This window comes from Neophocaena asiaeorientalis, unplaced genomic scaffold (genome assembly GCF_003031525.2).
Source record: "Neophocaena asiaeorientalis asiaeorientalis breed wild unplaced genomic scaffold, Neophocaena_asiaeorientalis_V1.1 scaffold256, whole genome shotgun sequence".
Classification (NCBI taxonomy): Eukaryota; Metazoa; Chordata; class Mammalia; order Artiodactyla; family Phocoenidae; genus Neophocaena; species Neophocaena asiaeorientalis.
This window is the reverse complement of record NW_020185324.1, coordinates 1314429-1332700: the sequence shown is the minus strand read 5'-3', so window position 1 is coordinate 1332700 and position 18272 is coordinate 1314429. Positions and strand designations below refer to the sequence as shown.

General features: G+C 40.7%; 1 protein-coding gene across 4 annotated transcripts in view; it reads right to left on the bottom strand.

Moving 5' to 3' along the window:
• Window positions 1-18272, bottom strand: part of DOCK8 (dedicator of cytokinesis 8) — a 223938-nt gene that overhangs the window by 92071 nt on the left and 113595 nt on the right. The window lies entirely within an intron of this gene.

Sequence of the window (18272 nt, the reverse complement as noted above, 5' to 3'; positions counted from 1 at the left end):
AACACTACTATATATATAATATACATTATATATAATATATATTATGTACATATACATTTCAGATTATTTTCTCTTATAGGTATATATATAATATATATATATACATATATATGTGTAGGTATAACTGAATTGCCGTACACCTGAAACTAACTCGATATTGTAAATCAACTATACTTCAATTTTAAAAAAGTGTGAGTATACATATTAATAAAAATATTGCTGACCAAAAAAAGAAAAAAAAAAAAAGCTGCCCTGTCACAGATTCAGTGTTTCCCCCAGAGGCTTCTCCAGCTCGGAGTGGAGCTCAAGGAGCAAGTAAGCTAGAGCAAAAAGCATCCTGGCCACCTGATTAAACAACTGGATGCTCTGAACACCTCTTTAGCTGAGCTTGTAACACAACTCAGTCAGCAGGAGAGGATGAAAGGAGGCCTTGAGAGGAGAGCTGAGCAGCCCCAGCCTGACAAGAGGACAGAAGGCCTCCATCGGCTGGTTGCAGGGATGAAGGCCAGGGAAAACTTCAACGAGAAGCTGAAATCGCTAGAGCAGAAGCTGCGGGAAGCTGTGTTATTCAAGGCAGGTGGGCTCTCTTTGACTAGGGTAATGGATGCCATCATGGTGAGTAGATCGTTATTGATAATTTGAGTTAACCATGATTTTAACAGATTGGAAAATAAGCCACAAGGTAAGATGCAGCAAGTTGGGCTTATTTCTCCTGTGCAAAAGCCTGGTTAAAAAGAGTAGTGGTACAGATGAATCCTTCGGGATGCAAATACTCGCGTATCTTCTGTGGCTGATAATGCCAACCTAAACCATGTTTTGAATAAAAACATATTTGTGTCACTCACTACCACACCTGCCAAGGAGTACATAGAGAACCACTCAGTCATGCCATAAAGCCAGAAGCCTGGCCTTCTATACTCTGAGAATATTACAGGACCTTGGAAATCCCAAAGACAGCCAAAGGATTAACTGTAGCTGTTCAGGTCAGACAATCCTTGGTGCTACTTATGTGTCTCTTTGAAAGTGAGACTGAAGTGAGTTAAATGGCTTATACTCATTGCATAATGTGGAGTGAAAATTTAGAATATAAAACATTCTGTACGAAAGGGCTGTAAATATTCAGAAGTTGAATATGCATAAAGGATAAGGGCTAAAAGATGATCTGGGGAAATGAAAAAGGTAATGTGATTTTGAGAAGAATTGGTGTCAATTTTGGTTTTCTTTCTGTTATTTCACTATAGAACCTGTAACAAAGTAATAATATCAAATACATGTTCAAAAAAAAGAAAAAGAAAAAAAGGAGAAAAAAAAGAATTGCAGGTCTTGTGGCCTGGGTTATCTTCACTGTCTTTTGAGTATCAGTAATGCCTGTAACCTAAGCTTCTTTTATACCAGGGAAGATGGGCTTGTATGGAGACCTATGATTTGTGACCCTCACCAGGCAAGAAATTGGGTGAGAATGTCCTTTAAAAAACTGCAAAATGTTCTACAAATAGAAGGTAGACAAGTCAATTTCCTCACCTGTAATAGAAAGGTTGGAGTTAAGTCTCAAATGCAATGATACTCCAAAAGTGCTTAGTAAACTGCAATATATGACACAAATGAAGATTCTCTTCCTATCAAAATTGTAAAACAGCTGAGTGGACTTTATAATGCAACTTTAAACAGTCTGCAGGACTGTGAGATCTTAAAACATATTACTTACAGAATGGATCAATTTCTCTGGGTTTCTCTCTCCACCTTTCAATTTATCTACGTCTCTCGTATATCTCTTGGTGGCGTTCTCTCTCTCCCTCTCTCTCTCTCTTTCCCTCTCTCTCTCTTTCTCTCTCTCTCACCCACCCCCTGTCTTTAATCCGTGTGTCTGTGTGCGTGTGTGTGTGTCTGCGTCTCTTTCAGTATCGCTCAGTTTCTCTCTTTCTGTCTTTCTGATATAGCCTCTACCATCTTTTTCTCTCTCCCATGGCCTCTCAGAAAGGCAAAATGCTCTTTTTGCGGGGGCACTCCTTCAGTTTCATCTAGTCACTGAAATCCATTTCCTTACAAGTTCACAAGCGTTTGATGATTTCCCACCCTGAGCCGGGCCTGGGTTACAGGCAGAGCTGTTTCTTTCTCTCAGGATGACAGGCACAGAGCCCAAGATCTATGAATGTCTCAGATTCCAAAAAAAATGCCTGAGACCCTCAAAAATGATTAGCTCCAAAATATGAAAAGTAAAACCTCAAAATCAAAATTAATGAATTTTAAATTAAATGCTTACCAAATGCAACATTTGGTCAATTAGTCAACAGTAACTCTATTGAGTTTAACCTACAGGTGAAAAAATTTCCCCCCTACTTTGCAGATTGCTATAAAATTATACATAGGGTATATGTAATTAATAAGGAAGTGGGTGCATCTTAATATGCTTTAGTTAACATGTGGTCTGGTACTTCGGTTTTAGGGAGGTTTTTTTTTTTTAATTTTTTAAAAATTTATTTATTTATTTTTTTGGCTGCCTTGGGTCTTTGTTGCTGCGTGCGGGCTTTCTCTAGTTGCGGCGAGCGGGGGCTACTCTTCGCTGCGGTTCACGGGCTTCTCATTGGGTGGCTTCTCTTGTTGCAGAGCACGGGCTTTAGGCGCATGGGCTTCAGTAGTTGTGGTGCATGGGCTCAGTAGTTGTGGCTCGCGGGCTCTAGAGCATAGGCTCTAGAGCACAGGCTCCGTAGTTGTGGCGCACGAGCTTAGTTGCTCCGCAGCATGTGGGATCTTCCCAGACCAGGGCTCGAACCCGTGTCCCCTGCACTGGCAGGCGGATTCTTAACCACTGCGCCACCAGCAAAGTCGGTTTAGGGAGGTTTTAAAAGGAACTTGGCTATTGATATGGGAGAGGGGAAGAATAAAATACCAGAGAAACTGTTTTTTCTGTTTTATTAGTTTTCTTATAGCTATAGCAAATGTTGGTTTAATAGCAGGCCACTAGCAAGAGGCACTGGATTGAAGTAGATGGGGTAGTAAATTAGTACCCACCTCTCCTGATACAAAACTATTGAAACAGCTTTCTATATAAAAAGCTCTCCAGGTTTCTAAACAAACACTCTCAACCTAACTATCTTGGCAATTTCAAAGTAATTTCTTTTTCTTTCCTTGTGCTTTAAAACCTTCCCTCTCCAGCCCTTTTTACAAAGACAGAGCCAAAGAACTGATGAACTCTTTGCTGAAGCAGAAATGTAGCAAAACCAATTGTAAGAACGGGATGCCCTCATTCAAAAACTACAGGAAAAGGTTGGTGTCTCTTACTTCCTTTTAGCAACAGACTTCAATTTGAGCAGAATGAAATTCAAATAACAGTAATATCTTATAGTTATCTGATGTCGTTTACTCAAGCATTCCAAAGAAAACTGCAAACCTAGAGATATTATCTTGAGGTGCCTATGCATGGTAAGAAGCTGAGGAGGTGGTTTTATTTTTCAGTCACATTTCACTTCCAGGAAAATTTATTTTAAATGTAATAGTAAAAGTAGCTAATAATATTTATTTTTTTACCATGTGCAGGCACCATTCTAATAACAGTTAATCGTACCAATGACAGGTACTACTATTTAGCCTCATTAGGCAGATAAAACTGAGGCACAGAGAGGTTGCATAACTTGCACAAGGTAACACAGCTGGCAAATGGCACAGGGCAATTCAAATGCGGGTGCCCTGAAACTCATACTAGACCCACTGCCCATAACCTTTGCTGCTTCTAAGAACAGTAAACAGTTTCTTTGGTCAACAATCAGACTCACCAGAACTTTATCATGATGTGGTCTTTTATTAAATTGTTCAAGGGCTAAAGGATTTCACCAAGCAAACTATAAGAGTTTTTTTTTTTTAAAGTTTAAAATAACAAAGTTTAAAATAACTGAGAAGATGAGAGTGAGTACTGTCCCTCAGTGTCAGAAGTTTTGGTGTTTTAAATACATCAAGTGCAAATGAAGTTAGAAATCTCAGAGTTTAATATTTGGTATATTCTGGAAATACGAAACCTGCAAGCCTAAGGTGGCTATATATTTTATTTTTCTTATTTTTTTATTTTTTTTGCGGTACGCGGGCCTCTCACTGTTGTGGCCTCTCTCGCTGCGGAGCACAGGCTCCAGACGTGCAGGCTCAACGGCTATAGCTCACAGGCCTAGCCGCTCCGTGGCACAGTGGGATCCTCCCGGACTGGGTCACGAACCCACGTCCCCTGCATCGGCAGGCGGATTCTCAACCACTGCGCCACCAGGGAAGCCCCCTGGCTACGTATTTTTAAGTGGGATCATGCTTTGTAAATGCTTTTGGATGAGCTGACTTTGCTACTCAGAGGACATCCAGAGAGGAGCAGCATCACCTGGGAGCCAGTTCGGATGCACTGCAGACCTGCTGAATCAGAACATGCGTTTTAACAATACCCCAGGTGATTCAAATGCACGTTCAGGTTTGACAAGCACTGATCCAAGGGAACTGGTCTGTTTTTTAATTTGACAGATGTATGAATCCTGTAGTTCAGGGTTTTTTTTGGTTTTGTTTTGTTTTTGTTTTTGGTTGCTAGGAAGCTCAAAGTCAAATTTGCAGCTGACTTTGTAAGAAAGTGTAGAGGACCTTAACCTTACCCAGATTTATACCGATTTCCTTCTCCTTATTTTCCTTTCACCCAGAAATTTTATTCCTTGTTACACAATCTCCATAAGCTGCCTCACATACTTTTCTTAGAATGGGAATGTTTATAAATAAATGCATAAAAATAAAATATTTGCTACCTCCTGTCTTGTCGTTCCATGGTCTCATGCCATTATTTGTGTTTATTCCTATTTCTAATACTTAAGGTTAGATCAAATCACAAACTCACAAAGGAATCAGTGAAAAACGGAAATGGGAAGAAAACACCTAACGTGTAGGGTGAAGAGAACATTCCATCTTCAGAAATCAGAGCAAGAAAAACGGAATGTGAGACTCGTTCTAGGACACTAGTCAGGATCCTCACAAGGCTGCCTGCCCTGCGAAGTGGCACAAGAATGGAAGGAGGCACCGGGGATGCTGTCACAAGCAGCAGCTTGACCCTTAGTAACCTCTGTGCTCTGTGGGCTAGGCTACAATGCTTTGTATAAATGCTGGTACTGTATCCTGAACATTGCGGACCTCTACCCTCTGCCCCCACAAAAAGCAAACACGGTTAAGAAGCCAGAGACAAAATGTTACCATGTTGTTTAGAAACACTACAGTGACCCAATATGCTCTCTCCATAGTCTTGTTATGTTAAAATAATGCACTCAAAAACAGAAATCAAATGAGAGAGGGAAAAACAAAAAACAACAGCAAACTCTAATACTTGTTATTACACCATTTTCAAGACTTTTGCAGGGAAAATGGTCTATGCTTTCTCAACTGATGAACTACAGTTTGAACATCAAATACAGTGACTTTACATAGGACAGCTATTATAAGTACTAAGAATCTGTCTTTGAACATGAACTAACTAAATGCTCACAGCTCCTATATTTGCAGAGTACCTTTTCTGTTACATCAATCCCTATCCCTTCTTCTTATGAGATAGATAAAAAGTTCCTCTTAAGTGAGAGCTTGAAAAGCCAGCATTCCTATGAAATAATGCAGGACCTCAAGCTGGGGCAAAGAAGATGTTACGTTTTAGAAACAAGTGAAAGCACCCTAGCTCTCCTTAAAACCCACTTACTTGTTTAGGAAAAGTCCAGCTAGTTTTCAGTAGCAAAAGACCCAAAGGGAAAGTTGGGATGTTTATGATCCTAGGCTTTATCTAGATCAGATTCCCATTGAAAAGAATCGCAAATACATAAGCATTTGAAACATGCTGGGGAAAACTGACTGCTTCAAGAAAAAAATAAATCTCTAACCTTGCTTGAAACGTTTTTTTAAAGATACTTTGTTGAACTGGCTGAAATTTTACCAGTTAAGATATTCACGTTACTATATATTCTTTTGAAACTCTGCTTAGCAGATTGAACCTATTAAGTAGTTTATATATCATTCACTCCCACCTTAGTATGAATTAGTTTACCCAGTTTTTTCCTTCTTACAAAGAGGTTAGATTTAGGGGCTGTTAGGTGTGAGTGGTGAAAGGAAATAAAAAGGATGACCTGGTAATTGTTAACCATGAGGCACTGCTTTGAGGAAGATTCCCCAGTTGCCTAGGGTGTCAGGGAGAGTGACAAAGAGGAAAAGTTGGAAAAGTACCCAAATCCAGACTTTTTATTCCACAATTTTTTTTCTATAACTCTCTTAAATTTGACACTGACAACACAGTCAAAATATCCACTGGATAACTTCAGCTCTTTCAACTCCCAGCTACCATCATGGAACCCATGATGTGGTTTTAAGGTCTAAGTTATTTGGATATTCTTTGTGATTCGGACTTAGGGAGGGCTCAGATATTTGTTAAATAGGTCAAGCTCTCAGTTGGTTTATTAGCCTATTTTCAGTGGGTTTTTATGGATGACTAGAAAATATTTAATAAGAATGTATTTTATTTTACATGAGCAGAGATTGGAACTACTTTAGCAATATACATTTCAGACATCCTATAAAACTCACCCTTCCACAAGTACATTTTGCATTTCACTCAGAGGATTTATATAGGTTTTGTATATGTATATAGATGAACAGATGCTTGGGAGGTGAGTCTATGATAGGGTATAAGGGGGGAGCGGGGTGGGTAAGGTGCTACATGCTGGGCAATGGGATAAAAGACCCCATTCCTTAATATGTACAGCTTAGGGTTTTTTCCTACTACTATGAATCTAAGAAAACTTGGGAAATCTCCTTTAACCTAGGTGAAAAAACTGTTCCCCCGCATGGTAGGCTTGTTTCTTTGGAGTGTGGGTTCGTGAGGAGGGCTGGGCTGGGGGCAGGGGCAGGGACGGACTCTTCTCACCTTAGAGGATCTGTCAAGAAGCTGTTAATTTTCTATTAGGGAGAGGTGTGTTGTCCTAAAAATATACCAGGCTGATGGGAACACTCTCCACAAGAAGCCTGGTCCTCTGCATCAGCGGAAGTAATCCACCCTCCCTCACTCACCTTCCCACCTCCCCACACTCCTTCAAATTCACACAGCTGGAGTGCCCCAACTTTTGGTAGCTTGGTTAAGAACTACGGTAGCAGCTTCTAAGGCTCCCAATGATGGCTGCCTCCTGGTGTTCTCACCCTCTGTAATTCCCTCCCCTCAAGTGTGGGCTGGACCTAGTGACTCATTTCTACCCAATAGGATACAGCAAGATTAGGTTACAAAAAGACCCTGGCTGCTATCTTGCTTTCTCTCTCTCTCTTTCTCGCTTATTCTGAAGACCCCAGTTGCCATGTTGTGAGCTGCCCTACAGAGAAACCAATATAGCAAGGAATTCGAGGGGATGTCTTGCCAACAGCTAGAGAGGAGCTAAGGCCCTTAGTTTAACAACGAGAGAGGAACTGAACACTGTCAACAACTTCAGGAGTGAGCTTGGAAGTGAATTCTCCCCTCGTTGACCCTTGGGGTGATCCCAGCCTTGGCTGACATCTTGACTGTGGCCTTTGGCGAGCCCTGAGTCAGAGGCACTCAGCCAAGCCACACCTGGATAACCCACATAATCTGTGAGATAACAACTGTTGTTTCATGCTGCAAAGTTTTGGTTATGCAACAACAGGTAACTGATACGAGTAGATACATTTTAAAAAAGTATATGTTAGGTATTTGCTGATATTTAAACAGGTGATTCCTTTAAAAATCCTTTACCTTGTAACATTTCTGCCTCTTAACTGTATCTCAGGGTTATTATTCCTGCTCTAAGGAGTATAATATCATGACTACCTAGAGGAAAAGAGTCAACATCAAAATAGCCTCATGGAGTCCATCCAATCACCAACTAAGTATAAAAACTTGAGAATTTAAAAGTATATGAATAACTAAATTTTCTTTGGTTCTAGTTTTGATTCTATTCACTGAATTAATGTTTCTTAAAGAGGCTGTGACAGGTCAGATAAAAGAGAAGAATGCTTTAAAGTACCGACCACAAATACCTTCTTCCTCCCTTAAAACATCAAATTTTTAATGAAAGTTTCCCCCAAACAAAACAACAATTTCAACATATTTGGCTTTGCCAAACATATGCTTGGTAAATATTCAAACATTTCAACAATATTTGGTTTTGTGAAAGACCTAAAATTCAAGTTTAAAGACACCATTTTGATGCCAAATCTGGGCAACGTTTTTCAAAAGGCCACCAGGCAGAACTGTCACGTGAAGGACTAACACGAACCAACCTGCATGTTCTTTTGAGAGACGGAGGGAGCACATTTTTTCCAGGCTTTGCAAATAGTTTCCTAAAACAAATCTGCCAACTGACAAAACCTCATACACATACCAGAAAATTTCCAAGTTTTGCTGTTGTTGAAGCTGACTTTTTTCTTTGGGTTTGGGGCAGAACTTTTACTAGTCCCCTACCCATTAAAAAAAAAAAAAATAACAGCCAATGAATAAATCAATACTATTGATAAAAATGCTTGCTTTAACATTCCTGATGATTTTAATATTGGCAGATGTCTTGGTTCGGGTTGAGGAAGAAAATATTGGAATTGGAGGAAACAGCAGGCCCACTAAGAAATAAACTGTTCAGATGTCCCCAACAACTTCTAGAAACATATGCCTGCTTTGGGTACTTGGTGAGAGAGAAGGCTTGTCTGGGTTTTGGAGGCAGGAGAACCTGCAAAGATCTCAAGTGACTGCAGGACAAAGTTTCATGTGTGTCTTTCTGTAGATCAGCGTGATTATGAGGGGTTCCAGTGTCTCCAGGAGACTGGGGTTTACCTCCAAGGAGAGGCAGTCCTCCTCTTTGTCTCTCTCAGCACCAAGCATTGTGCCTGGCACACGGTCGGGGATCAAAAATACATTAGGTGATTGTATGAACTTTATTCATAGGGTGACAAGTATTGCTCAGTTGGTGAGATTTTCAAAGGACAGGTATCTGGGACTTCCCTGGTGGTCCAGTGGTTAGGACTCTGTGCTTCCACTGCAGGGGGCATGGATTCGATCCCTGGTCGGGGAACTAAGATCCCGGGTGCTGTAACATTGGCCAAAAACAAAAAAACAAACAAAGGACAGGTATCCTGCTCTGTGACAGAGGGTGAGGAAGGAGGAGAGGGAAGAGTTCTCGCTGCCCACACTCACACCAGAGTGACAAGTCCACAAAGGGCTGTGCCATCCCCAGACCATTTGGAAGGTTGAGTAACAGTCATTGTTACGGACTTTACTTCTGCCTGACCTAGAAACACAAAGAGGCAGTTCTTTGTTGGCTGCTGGCTGGGATAGGGATTTTGGATTTTTGTGCTAGAGTTAGTTTCGTTTCAACTCAACTCTGGAGAAGACATTAGAGAGCATATAAAAGAAGTGTATCTCTCTCTGGACTCTTGTGCCCAGAGCCTGAAACTAATATAATATGTAAATCACCTATACTTCAATAAAAAAGCATGTTCCCTTTAAATAAATTAATAAATAAAAATAAAAAATGTAACTCCAGGAAAAGATGAGAAATGGGCTTTGAGATGCTCTTATTGCTAAATATATAATTATTAGTCTAGGCATGGAAATCTCTTTTAAATCATTAAAATGAGCCATTAAATTGAGCTCCTCTACTTTTATCTTTATTAAACTGTAATATTTCTTTTTCTGAACCACTGCATGGATCTCAATTTACATTTCTTTTTTCTTTTTTTTTTTTTTTTTTTTGCGGTACGCGGGCCTCTTACTGTTGTGGCCTCTCCCATTGCGGAGCACAGGCTCTGGACGCACAGGCTCAGCAGCCATGGCTCACGGGCCCAGCCGCTCCGCGGCATGTGGGATCTTCCCGGACCGGGGCACGAACCCGTGTCCCCCGCATCGGCAGGCGGACTCTCAACCACTGCGCCACCAGGGAAGCCCTCAGCTTACATTCTGAACGTTGTCAAACAAAGAACATTAAACAAGTGAGGTGGAACAGCACAGTTTTGGAAGTTATAGTTTAGGCCAGTGGATAAATGAAATTCATTTTTTAATTATAAAAGGTACATGATATGTGACTGATAAGCCATGGCTTTTTAAAAATTACCTTCTTACACTGAGTCAAACCTCAGTCCCCCCCACTCCTAGTTCTATTTTACTTTGTGCTGTTGGGCTAGCCTGCATTGTCCTCACCCCAAAACCCACTTTTGCCCTGGGAAGGCTGACACAGCACCTAATATTTCGACCCAGGGCATTCTGACTTCAGCAGGGAGGGGCAAAGGGCAGCGTATCTGAGTCCTTAAAACCACAGGACACCCATTACTGGAGAGTTATTAAAACATCTCTCCTTTAGAGATGGCCAAACACTTCATGGGAAGAGTGGATCTTTAAAGTATACAGTAAAGTCAGAACAAAGAATGAGAAGCTAAAAAGTAGAGAAGATTTTTTTCCCCCTAAATGGTCAAAGAAATAAGAGGGAACAATTCCCCGAAGGATATCTCATCAGAAGACAAAGCCACTTCAAAGAACTAATTTTAAGATAACAATTTAAAAAACTAACAGAAGTAGAGAAGTCAAAGAAAGAAGGCTTTTTGAATGTTAGGAAGCTCCTTCTAATCTAGGCAAACTATTCATCACCATCATCAAATGCAGGCCCAGATTTGCCGCATTTTCATTACCATTTCTCTGTTGCTTCTGCCCCCACCAACCTTACAGTCCCACCCCATGTAAAAACAGGATGCTTCAGGAACCTTACTGCTGAAATCTACATAAAGGATCTCTGGGGAAAAAAATGACATTCACCCCCAATACTGGACAGAGCAGGATTTTTGGTTAGGACAGTTGTTTACAGGCAGTAACACTAAAGCATGATGGCCTCAAAGGGAATGAGTATAAAATAGAGACTAGTGAGGGGTTGTGACTTGAACTTAATGTACACAGAGCCTCCTTAACACTATTTCATTACTGCCAAACCACGTTCTTTTACTTTTGTATTTGAGGCAGGTTTGGTGAATGTGTAAAAATGTATAGTGAGCAGTACACCCCCAAAACGAGATTTTGCTGTCTCTCTAGACCACAGGATACATTTCTCCATCCTCCTCTCCACCACATCTTTCAACAAAGTGACAGATTTCTAAGTTCCTGACTTAACTGATGAAAGAAGGCAGAAGCTGACAGGGTAAAAGAAAATCCTTTGCAAAAAGTGCCAACAGTGATCTCTTGGGACACTGGAATACTTTCCCAGTTTTTCTTGGTCCTGCACTTCAAGGCCACAAAAATACAATGCATGTTTGCCTTTAATAAATCACGACTCCATCTGCTTAGAAACGGAAAGGTACCTAGCCGCTTCTGAAAAAATGAGCAAATTGTGCCCTCAAGTGGCTAAATGTTGTACTGGAAGGGGAGCTTCGCAAAACCTGCCCTTGCTGCTAAGAAATCTTAGGTAACTTGTTCCCTCCTGAGTTTTTTCATTCTTCTAAAAAGAGGAAGGATGACTGAATTTTGGAGGAAAGTGAGGATTGTGTTCCTGATTTATTATTGAGGCCAACTTGCCAGAGCAAAGTCAAGTACAGGAGCTTAACTATCTGGGTAATTTTGGCACCAGGAATTCACTTTGCCTTTGTCTCCATTACTCAGCTAATTTAAATGATTAGATTTTGCCTGGGCTGTCATTGCTATTCCTAAATAAAGTGTTTGTTTATAATAAGCTTCATGTTCCACAAACAACTGCTCACTGAGTCTAGGAAGACCAATGACTGAGCTTCAGGGCTGTCTTATACTTACAACAGTTATTTAAACACTCCTTTAAAGGGTGAAAAGTAGGAATTTATACCACATGCTTGTACATGTGTGAAAGGTTATATAAGATTCTTCATTTTAACATCATTTGTAATGTTAAAAGATTGGCAACATCTTAGATGCTCATTAGTCTGGGGTTAAATGAATTATGATACAGCCATATAATGAGATTCAGTGCAGGTGTAAAAAAGCACGAGGCCACTCTGTATTCATATAGAAATGCTCTCCATAACATAGTGTTCAATGAGAAATCAAAGTGCAGAACAGTGCGAGGATTATGCTATACTTGCACTCTGAAAGGAAAAGTGCAAGGTTGTACTGGTTTGTACAAACATAGTTTATTTCTGGAAGGATAAATAAGAAACTGAAAAAATGGCTGTTTCCAATTGTCAAAAATAGGATTGAGCTGTGAAATATACATGACTTTCATCTGTTTTGTTCACTAGTATTTCTCCCGTGTCTAGAAAAGGGCCTGGCATGTTGCAGGCACTCAATATTTGTAGAATAAAATGAAGAAAATAAAATGCGTATGTGTGTGTGTGTGTGTGTGTGTGTGTGTGTGTGTGTGTGTAAATATATATATTTTTTAAGACTGTCTCCAAGGAAGGGAATCTACAGTTGGAGGTCAGGCATGGTAGAGAGAATTTTCACTGTGCACCTACGTACTTTTAAAATATGGAAATATTAGAATAGGATACCTATTCCAAAATAAATAAAATTCAAAGAAACACATAAGAATGGGGAGTTATTATTTGGAATAGTTATTTAAGTAAGGCATTGTTTTGTGGTGATTTAGACCAGGGTCAATCACATCATAAACTACTAACCATTAATTAGCAATAAGCCTGGAGTACTAACAGCATTGAGGAGCATTACGCCATTAAAAAAACATCGTCCTCACATGGAGAGGTTTTCTGGGTGTTGTAGATTCCTGATAGACAAGTATTGAATACTTGCTCTTCGCCGTATCCATTTCACCTGGTATCCTGGCATACGATAGGATTGCTTTCCAGGTCAGAGGGATTAAGTCGCAAGGCTCTTTCCCCTGAGTTTCCCGTGGCTTGCGTCACTGTGGACTTTGGATGACTCCAATGAGTAGAGGAACTCATTAAGAGGGACCATGAAAGGGAGGGAGAGGCTTTGATCCTCAAAGAAGCATGTTGTACCCTTAAGACCCTACCCCAGGCCTCCTGAATGGGAGTCTCCAGGTAGGACTGGACCCTTGCATTTTTACAAAGCTCTACAATGAACTCTGAGGCACACTACCCTTCTTCCCCTCCCCCACCCCACCCCCAACACTGAACAGATCCACTCTGGATGGAGAGACAACTGGGCTCAGATTGGACAAAAGAAAGTTCCTCTCAAGGATACCTTCCATTCTCTATGCCCTGACTCCTTCCTAAACACGTCACCCAGAATTATTTCTGGTTTATTCCTTAGAAATGCTATTCACTAAATTATAACTTCCAGACAGTCATTCAAGACCAGCTTGCACATTTATCCTGTGCTGTGCTTTCTGCCCCTGTAGGATGCAAGCCTGGCAGTGTTCCTCAAAACGCCATTGTGATACGAAAGGCACCTCCCTGTTAGACCAGAATGCAGACTTCTGGTCTGAGAACATTCAGCTAAATAGGAGGCAGCCTGAAAACAGCTAATTATCCATCAAAGAAATCATGTTCTAAGTGATATGCTTGTTCACGGCAAGCACAGTCGTCCACAGCGAGTCTGATAATTGGATAAAACGACCTCAGAGGCTATTGGGGGCTGGGATGAGAGATGAAAACGCACTTGATGTGGATTTCTCTAATGTAATCACCAGTTACAGGGACAGCAAGGAGCTTAACAAGCTCATTACAACCTCAGCGCCTGTGATCTCCGCGCAAACTCCAGTAACTGCCACAGGATAAAACGCCCTTAAAGGTCTCCCTGGGCCTTGGCCCCAGGCCGCATTGTTTTCATTCTGCCCCCACCAGAAGGCAGCTGGAGTCTCCATTACCAGCTGCTGGGCCACATGGAAAATCAGCCAGGAGTTGGTTCAAACGTGTTCTTGGGCTAACAACCAGTATTCTTTTAATCTGGGCATGGAGAAAAGAATGCCATACTCACAGTCGGATAATCCTGTTTATCGACCTAATTTTTCCAGCTGTTCTGCTCCGCTTTCGGAATGACCGTCCTTCTGCTTGTGATTTTGAAATAGCTCTTGCCTGGGTCTGCTTCGGTGTACTTGTCTGACCCCATGCCTCTCACACATAGAGGCTGCCAACAGCACTGCAGAAGCCCAAGACCCTGGTTGGGGAGATGCTCGCCATTCCTAGAATGAGTACTTCTGGCTCTAGAAGTTCGTCTCTTCCCTCAAAGTGAGTGTCTGTCTTATGGGTGATCAACACTCTCATTGGTTCATGGGGATACTTCCTCAGCCAGGTCCAGTTCTTTTATAACCGATCTAGATCACTCCTCAAAGTGAGCTGAATTAAGGTTGAGGCATCAGGCAGCATCCACAGAGAATACAGTATGAATGGTGCCCCTGTGGGCAACACAGTGACCCCAACTGAGGGCACCTGAAGGGGCAAGGCTGTCAAAGGAGGCACCTGAAGAGATCGGAGGACGGAGAGACTGAGGGCAGGAAGGCAGCTCAGCCTATCCCAGGCCAATTTTATCTGAGGCTCCATGGCAGCTGCTCTTTAAGAGAGGTAAAGAACCTGAGTGCTATTCATATGGTATTAAACTGAAACCCCACCCATATGACAATCCTGTAAAGCATGGCTCTGGCCACAACTGCCACTCAAGGCCAGAAAACACCTGCCATTCGTCCATGTAATAGTTCCCTCCACTCAAGGGAGCTCTGAAGTTTATGTGAAAGATACACAAATTGGAAATCTGAACCCTGGCTTTGTCACTGTAGGTATTCCTTGCTTGGCCCAACAGATATATTCTCCACAAGTTCCAGGTAGATCAATTTATTATGTCAAGCCATATGTCAAATTTATGAGGTGAGTCTGCTATCAAGCAAAGAATTATCCCTAAATTTATCTGCTCTGTAAATCTTAATTTTCATTTATTTGATTTCCTTAAAGGGATACAGCCAGAATTAGAGACATGGAAATAGCAAGGTCAACATGAAGAGTTACCCTACATGCCAAACCCTTAGAATGATGTCCAGAATTCAACTCAGTCAAAGGAAAACTTTTCTAAAAGAAACAGGAACTGCTGTCCCTACTGAAATAATATTCTTGGGAGAGATAAGACTTTAGACCTCACCTGTTATTGGTACCATAATGTAAAGAGGTTTAGAGACCTTTGCTTGAAAGGAGACTTTGATTTGGAGAGGGGAGGACAGAAGAGTCAAGAGGTTACAAGTTTTGACAAAAATGAGAAGATGAGGTCACCAAGGGTAAACTGAGTCAACTTCCCAATTTGACCTGGGGTTCGGACCTGACTTGAGTCTTCCATTTCCGTTTTGCGAAATGGGAGTGGTGGTGGAGAAAAGGGGAGAATTAGTCTAGGACTGGGTTACTGTCCAGACCAACCTAATCAAAACCACTACGAAGCATATGTGGCCTGGAGACGAAACACTTAAAAATTTAACAACAGCGTGAGAAATTTAGACAAAATGTTCTCTCAATTCCTTGACATTTTCACATAGTAAGATTCTGAACCAAGTTCACCACAACTCTCCTCCCTCAAACAAGCTATAAAATATGGTGGCCTGGGAGCCAAGAGAAGACAGAAGACCAAAGGTGGAGGGAAGTATTGTCTTCTATCATTCCTAAGAGACCTGATTTTTAATGGGGTGGCCTTGGCATTTCCACAGTGTACAGAACAGCTAAAGAATATTCACTTTGCACTTGTGGGTCTGTTTCTCATGATGCCAAGTTGGGTCCATAGTAATCTGTTCAAACTTGTCCTCCTCAGCACTCCTACATTTCTGAATCAGTAGGTGCACTAACGCATTGAGTCCGGCTGTGATGTAATTAAGGGATAATGTTTGCAGCAAGGAGTAGAGAGAGTTGTAAATGTCTCCCATGGGTGATTAAAAGCTAGGGCAAGTTGAATAACTACAGAATTCATTTGGTGCAAGTTTATTCCAATACCAAGAGCACTCTTTTTTCCAATTATAGGATAGGGTTTCTAAAAAGATACACAGCATCCATAAGCAAACATTTTCATGTCTTCATCTCCCTCTAGGGAATGGAGAATGGAAACTACTGCATCCTAGGAATGCTTACTTATCTAGGAGGGAGACTTGGCTGACTTTGTATTTAGGAATGAGAAGAGAAAACCAAGAACTGCTTCAGAAAGGATTAAATGGGGGAAATGCATGTGTACTTCAATTTTGAAAGGAAGAGGTGCACTTCTAACTGTATGAATGGTTGGTTGTAATTCTCACTGCCATTTTTAAAAATTGAAGTATAGTGGATTTACAATATTGTGTTAGTTTCAGGTATACAGCAAAGTGTGCTATACAGTAGGCCCTTATTAGTTATCTATTTTACATATAGTAGTGTGTATATGTCAATCCCAATCTCCAGATTTATCCCTCCCCCCAATCCTCTGGTTAACCATAAGTTTGTTTTCTACATCTGTGACTCTACTTCTGTTTTGTAAATAAGTTCCCATTTTTTAGATTCTACATTCTTTTTCTATGATTCTTTTCCATTATAGTTTATTACAAGATACTGAATATAGTTCCCTGTGCTACACAGTAAAACCTTGTTGTTTTACCCACTGCCATTTTTGACATCAACAAACCACTCACTTATCCTGTCTGGGTCTCAAATTTATACATCTGAAAACGTGAGGGGTAGAGGTACTTAGATTAGGTGAGTTCTGAAATTCTTTGCATTTCAGTCCCACATACCCAAACATCACAATGGAAAGTATGAGTGAGGATCTGGGGGAATCAGAACTCTCTTACACTGCTGGGAGGACTGCACACTGACACAATTTTGGAAATAAGTGGTGGTATAAATAAAACTGAAAATATGTATCACTGTGACCCAATAATTTTATTTCTAGGCATATTGCTTAGGGAGACTTTCACATATGTGCACAGAGAGACAAAGACAAAAATTCTCACTGCACAGTCTTTATAAAAGCCCAACGCTGAAAAAATATAAATATCTATCAATAGAAAAATAGGAAACAGATAAATAAAATATGGCCTCTTCACAGAAAGGAACACTAAATAACAGTTTAAAAGAATGACAAAGCTCTCTATAAATCAATATTTCTAAAATACAAGCTATTAAGGAATTCCCATTGGTTACATTTGTGAAAATCTGAGTAACTAGAAAAGAATAATGACTGCTACTGAGTGTAACACACTGAATCAATAAAATTCATGAGTCCACAATAATACTCAAACAAAAAAGAAAAAAATCATACTGCTGGATGCAAAGTACAGTAGTACAGTATAATACGTAGAGTATGAAGCCATTTACATACATTTTAAATGAATATAAAAATAATACCACTCAGTGTTCACAGATTCATAATACATGACTCTGTGTGTGTGTGTGTGTGTGTGTGTGTAAAACCAGGGAACATAGAAAGGAACTATGTAAGTTCATGACAATGTGATGTGAGAGGCAGGGTAGGGGTCTGTAATTGGAGACTGGGGATAAAGGAGACTTCAACTTAACCAGTATGATTGTTTGTGTGTGTATATATATATATATATTTATATACACACACACACATAACAAAATGTCATTTCTAGATGCTGGAGAAAAGGTGCTTATTATAACTTTCTTCTCTGCATTAAAAAAAATCTTCTCAAAATAAAAAAGAAAAGTATATGATCAGCAATGCTTTCGGCGGACGGGTGTTGACAAGCTCCCCCTGAGCCCCCATGCAAAGGACCTCCAAGAAACTGAGGCAACCTAACCTTTTAGGTCTTTACTGTATAGTTCCATGCTATCCAATATGGTAGCCACCAGCCACATACAGCTACCTGAATTTGAATTCAAATTAATTAAAGTTAAATAAAATGAAAATGTCAGTCCCTACACTGTACTAGCCACATTTCCAAGGCTGAAGGGCCACATGTGGCTAGTGTCTATTTTATTGGGCAGCACACATACAGAACATTTCTTTCATTCCTCTAAATTCTATTGACAGAGCTGGTCTTGAGCTGAAAACCTGTCTTTTAGACAACCAGAACACTTTTAGTCATTGCTCTTTCCCTAATATGTCCTTCTGCCCATAGGAAAACCAAGGTAATGACTAGGAGGATTTTTTTGTTTCTAGAAGGAATATGTCCACTATAATTCTACATTCCAGTTTTGACTGAAGTAACATTTCCTTGTGAAAAAAATGAGATAAATCATCTTTAAAAATTGATCTTAAGGGCTTCCCTGGTGGCGCAGTGGTTGAGAGTCCGCCTGCCGATGCAGGGGACGCGGGTTCGTGCCCCGGTCCGGGAGGATCCCACATGCGGCTGGGCCCGTGAGCCACGGTTGCTGAGCCTGCGCGTCTGGAGCCTGTGCTC